At 39.2% G+C, this 6230-nt stretch overlaps 1 long non-coding RNA gene across 1 annotated transcript in view; it reads left to right on the forward strand.

Annotated features, from left to right (window-relative positions):
• LOC111738857 overlaps positions 1 to 6213 on the forward strand; it is a 38046-nt gene extending 31833 nt beyond the window's left edge. The window contains exon 3 of the long non-coding RNA XR_002780003.1: positions 6102 to 6213. This is a non-coding gene — a long non-coding RNA (uncharacterized LOC111738857). The remainder of the gene's footprint in view (positions 1 to 6101) is intronic.
• The last annotated feature ends 17 nt before the right edge of the window (positions 6214 to 6230 follow it).

Consider the following 6230-nt stretch of genomic DNA (forward strand, 5'->3'; position numbering starts at 1 on the left):
AAGATGTAAAACAAGACCAGAGTTTGAGATAGCAGGAATAGAGCTGGCAATACTAAGTGAAACTGAAGTTATGTGTAAGCCCTACCAGCCACACCTTTCACTCCCGAGTATAAGTGACAGAAACTTTTGTAGATCTCCATTAGAAAATATGTAGGATAATCTCTGTGGCAGGTTGTGGTTGTGGCATATTAAGGACATCAAGGAAACTATCACCAGGGAACTAGAGAAGTAAATATGATAGATGCATATTATAGTTAAAAGCAAAACACTGCATGTACTTATAGCAATATGGTTAGATCCGAAAAAAAACATTGTGTTAACGGATAACAAGGTAAAAATTGATAAACTGGACTACATCAAAATTTAAAACATCTATGTATCAAATGACATAACCACAGAGTGAAAAAGTAACCTAAAAAATGGGAGAAAATATTTGTAAATCATATATCTGATGAGGATATATGGATATCATAATATCCAGAATATATAAAGAGCTCCTACAACAACAAAAAACAATTAAAAATAGGCAAAGGACTCAGACATTTCTCCAAAGAAGATATACAGATAGCCAACAAGCACATGAAAAAAATGTTCAACATCACTAATCGTGGCCACATGAGGATTTTTAAAAAGTGATCTTGTAGGCATTTGGTAAACTTTCTTAATGTGAGGGCCTCTATTAAATTCTGGAAAAATTTTAGCCTTTTCTCCTACTATTTGTTCTCCATTCCTAGCTATTCTTTCCTTTGCACTCAGGTATCTTCCCTCTCTCTTCATTTCTCTTTCACATGTTCTTCTCTCTCTACAACTCTCTGTGACATACTTTGAGAGATTTTCTGTTTTCTATCTCTTGGTTTAGTAATTATATTTTAAGCTGTGTCTTGTCTAGTTTTTGATTCATTTATTTTAATTTTCAAAAATTACATTTTCCATTTCTAAGATTTTACTTGGTTCTTTTTTATATCTGCCTATCCTTATTTTAAAACCTCCTACCTTTGAACATTTTAAGGATGCTTATTAAATTTTTTTTTTCAGATTGTCCTATCATTTCTACCTTATCAAGTATGAAATCTTTCATGTGTTGGTTTTGTGATGTTTCTTTCCTGGCATTGGATTTCTGATTTGTTTATATCCTGGGTCATGGAACATACACAGACCTATATTTTGTTAATTCTGAGACTCACTTTTTTGCATTTTAATACCTTTAAAATTGGAAATCATCTTTCAGTTGAGGTGTTAAAATATTATGTCATAATTTAATTAGAAGATTCGTTGTGGCACATAATTACATCTTAGATATATTGACATATAGTACTTAATTTCAGGAAACATTGTCTGATTGATGCCTGCCCCCTCAAACTGTGGTTTTGACTGACTTCTTTACATTTTTTTCCGTGAGCTTATTTCCCAAGGGAGTTGTCTTTCTGAGTCATACATGTGTCCTGTCCATTTTTTAAAATGCTGTGTCTACTTAGGTTTAATGGAATATACCAATTTCTTAGCTCAGAGTTCCTTCATCATGACTGTAATTCAGGTTCAAGCTCACTCTTAGGTATGGTGATTGACCCTTTCTGCTCAAGGCTTAGATCAAGCAGCTTATTTGTACTTATGACTTTAGGCTGGGAGGTAGGTTTTCTGGTCTACAGAGACTGAGAGCAGATTAGTGGTTGCCAGGGGCTCAGAGTGGGAACAGGGATTCACTGACTAATGGCTAATAGTCATGAGGAATCTTTTTTGGGTGATGAAAATGTTCTAAAATGATTTTACAGCATATAAATTATACCTCACTAAAGCTGTTAAAAAAAACGGATTATTTTCCTCATTTTGACTTTGAAACAAAGAATCTGAAATGATTCAGAATTGTGATCTGACTAGAGGAAATGATTAAATGTTAGTTATATTTAGATGTGGAGGTTAGGTAGAGTGAAACTGAGACGTTCTCTAAGCATTCACTTATCTATTTCTGCTTTTAAAAATGAAAAGAAAACAAATAAAAGGAGGCTGATTAGAAATAAAAGTTAAGGTTTAAGGGCTGAAGCTTGCTCTTATCATTTTTTAAAAATTTATTTAATTAGTTTCAAGTATACAGTACATTGGTTAGACATCTATATAGTTCATAAAACAATCCTCCTAATTGCTCCCTCCCTCCCCTGACCCTCCACCTAGCCAACATATTAATGCTAACTGTATTCCCTATGCTGTGCTCCCCATCCCCCTGACCATCCATCAGTTACTAATTTGTACTTTTTAACCCTTCATCCCATTTTCCTATTCCCTCAACCCCTCTTCCCTTCTGTCCATTACCAAATTGTCCACTAAACTTGTGAGTTTGTTTTTGATTAGTTTGTTCTTTTTATTCCTTAGATTCCGCATAAGTGTTTGTCTTTCTCCATCTGACTTAAATACCTTCTAAGTCCATCAAAGCAATATCTTTTTCCATCCCCTTCCTTTTAGTCTGTGTGTGTCTTTTAATCTGAAGTGATTAATAGGCAACATAAAGGGGTTTGTTTTCCTTTCCATTTATCTACTCTATCTTTTAGTTGGAGCACTTAAATCTTTTCCATTTGAGGTACTTATTGATAGGAATGTAGTTGTTACCATTCTTTATTCCTGTTTTTTGACACATGTTTTTCCTTCTTAAAGAAGTCCTTCCAACATTTCCTGTAATACTGGCTTGGTGGTGATAAATTCCTTTAGCTTATTTTTGTCTGGGAAGCTCTTTATCTCTCCTTCAACTCTAAATGATAGCTTTGCTGGATAAAGTATCCTTGGTTGTAGATCCTGGGTCTTCATCACATCAAATATTTTGTGCCAAGCCCTTCTGTCCTGCAAAATGTCTTTTGAGAAATCAGCTGCCAGTCTTATGGGTATTCCCTTGTAGGTAACTATCTGCTTTTCTCTTGCAGCTTTTAATATTCTTTCTTTGTATTTGACCTTTGGCATTTTAATTATGATGTGTCTTGGTGTGAGCCTCTTTGGATCCCTGGTTTTTGGGATTCTCTGAGCTTCCTGGGGTTCTATGTCCATTTCCTTCATCAGGTTAGGGAAGTTTTCCATCTGTTTCTTCAAACAGATGTTCAACATCTTGTTTTCCTTCAGGTACGCTGATTGGATATTTTGACCCTTAATAGTGTCCCATATGCTCCTTAAATTATTTTTATAGTCTTGGCATCTTATCTCTTGCCATTCTGATTGAGTGTCCTTAGCTTTCCCATCCTCTAGATAGGGCATTTGATCCTTTCCTTCATTCAGTTTGTTTATTCCTTTGTTTATTCCATTTAATATACTTCCCATCTCAAATAATGTATTCTTCATTTTGTTGTAGCTGCCAGCCCCCCAAAAGACACACGGACCACCAGAACTCAGTGAGTTATAGGAAACACACTCTTTATTCAGCCAGCTGGGTCTGCCAGGGGTACGCAGACCCGAAATTAAGCAGTCCCGAAATGTAGAGATACAGGGTTTTTAAGCCCTAAATCCCATTCCTCATTCTGTCTTAAACACAAAGGTCTATTTTTCTCCTATTCACTACCTGTCAACCCACAGGTCAGTTGTGCAAGCGAGGGTACAGAAGCAGAAAGTTTATTGTTAGAATGTTATGTTCCCATGGGTGATAGCCTATGCTCCCATGGGCAATAGCCAAGCAGTAATTTTCCAGCCAGCACAATTTCAGACTGGTTCCCTTTTATACTTTCCATTTCCATTTTTTTATCTCTTTGTTGAAGTACTCACAGAATTCATCTACACTTCCCAAAAGTTCATCTTTATAATCAGTGTTTTGAACTTTGCATCTATTAGATTACTTGACTCCATTATATCTGGATTTCTGTTCTGTTCTCTCATATGATTTCTGCTTCTTTGTCTTCCCATTTTGGCTGCCTTTCCATGTCTGTTTCTATGAACTAAGCAAAGCTCCTAAGTTTCCTGGTCTTATTAGTGTGGATTTGTGAAGTAGGTGTCCAGTGGCACAGTCTTGAGAGGGTTTCAGCTGCAGGCCAAATTTAGCCCAAGCCTCTATCCCTATAGAGCCACCTGTTAAGATTCAGCAAACAATCCACAGATACTGTGCTTATAGTTGCCTCACAAGGCCACACCAGAAACTGACACCAGCTGCCTCCAGTGTGAGTCTCAACAAGGAGCACCTGACTCACTGAAGATATACCTGGATGTGGCTTGGGTGGGGCTGTGAGTTGGGGGAGGCAGAGTTTCAGGGAATCCTCTGGGTGGAGTGACCTCTGTTATCCAGTTTGATGACATCACGGCTATGGCGGTGCTGTGTCTGCGCAATGGGAGGGTAGAGACCTCAACACGGAAAAATAGATATCACAGGCACTTCTGTACAGAGCGAGTCTTGCCTTGGCCCTCACTCCAACAATGTCTCCTTATAAGTCCCTGGTGCCCGCTGCGCACAGCCGAGTTGGCACTGGTGTCAGAGCGAGCAGGTCTGTCACCACAAAAATCCACTCATGGATGCGGCCCCTTTAAGAGGAGTCTGCTGCTGCCGCTGCCACTGCCACTGCCAGGGACCGTCTCACTCAGCTGCTCGACACTGGGCAGCCTCATGTCCTCACCCCATTCCTACCTTCTGCCATTGCAGGGTGATTTTTTGGATTTCTCCTTAGTTGTATGGGTTGTTCATCTAGATCTCAGGCGATTTTTCCTTGCTGCTTGCTCCTTGTTTCTGTCACAACTTTGATTTGGTCACCAGAGGGATGAACAGAGCCTCTATCATCTACGCCATTTCCCCCACCCCTTATTTTATCACTTTTAATGGATTAACTATTTTAAAAATGTGTGTATGAATTTTTTCTTGTTGCAGGCAAACTGATCTCTAGTCGGTAGCATTTGCACAAATATACTGGGACCCAAACTGGGTTAAAATTAGCATTTCACTGTTTCAGAGTTTACTTAGTTAAGATGTATTTCTTTCTGTGTAAGAAAAAAGGGTTCTATGGAAAGTAACCTCACAAGGTGATAAGATCATAAATTCCTAACGTTTTAGTAAAAGATTTACCTTTGTCTTAAGCAATCCCTGTCCCTGTTTCTGTGCATCTAGGTTAACACACCTTTGAAATAAGCCACCCTCAAGAAAGCACATGATCTTGTTAACTATCCTGTAATCCAATCCCCGCCTTGCTTTCTCCCACCTTCATGTAATCTTCCCTTAGTCCCCTCCTTAATTTCAAATGCATGGAAGAAGTTGCAACACTGTTATTCTTAGGAGCATCTGAGATCTTGCTCCCTGGCATATGTCATCAGTTTGGCTCAAATAAACTTTTATAAAAATTCTCTATAGGCTTGGACTTTTCTTACGTTAATTCTATTAATGAAATAACTTTTTCAGGGAAGTTCTTTTTCAAGCAGGAGCAGGCCTGAAATTTGGCAAGATAAATGAGTACAGAGTGAATGTCTGAGAACTTTAAGAGCCACAGGCTTTTAACATTTCCTGAGTGCCTCAGAGTTCCCAATTGTAGCAGAGACCACAATTTGTCTACCAAAATCCATTTCCTTATCTTTCACAGAAATAAATCCATCAGAGTTTAGAGGCTACTTGTACATTTCTTGCAACTTGGTGTGATCACATGACTAAGTATCGGCCAACAGGATAAAATTAGAATTGGTGTGGGCAACTTTAAAGAGAATGTGTGGGTGTCCCGTTCTTCTCTATTTCCTTCTTCCTACTAACTGGAATGTAGTAGCAATGCTGGAGCCATCTTAGGTCATGAAATGACCCTGTGGGTGCCAGGCCTGACTGGCTCAAGGTCTGGCTGTGATTCAGGCCCGCGGCTAAGAATAGAATCCCAGACTTAGAAAATACATAAACATATTTCAGCTTATTGTATCACGCATGTGTGGCTGAATGCCACTTTTGTGCTCTGCTATGTGAGGAGATATGCAGTCCCCTGGAGAGGGAGGAGAGAGCAGAAGGGGAAAGCAGGAGAGCACTGAAAGAGGAATAGAAGTGCACGCAAGACTGCATGCCCCGTGCAATAGACTGCGCTCCCCAATAGAACTGCACTTCCCAACAGAAGTGCACTCTGCACAATAAAGTTGGTGCATGCGGTTTCATCCTCATGTCTGCATCTTGTGCATTCTTCCAGCTGGGCTCACACCATCAAATCTTCCCTTCTCAGTCAGCAATACCCCTGATCCTGACAATTGGCGTAGTCAGCAGGATGAGGTGTGTATGGACCCCAGTGCTCCGAACAGTTTCCAGGTGCAGGAGACCT

Source organism: Pteropus vampyrus, unplaced genomic scaffold, assembly GCF_000151845.1.
Source record: "Pteropus vampyrus isolate Shadow unplaced genomic scaffold, Pvam_2.0 Scaffold44, whole genome shotgun sequence".
In the NCBI taxonomy this organism is placed as follows: domain Eukaryota; kingdom Metazoa; phylum Chordata; class Mammalia; order Chiroptera; family Pteropodidae; genus Pteropus; species Pteropus vampyrus.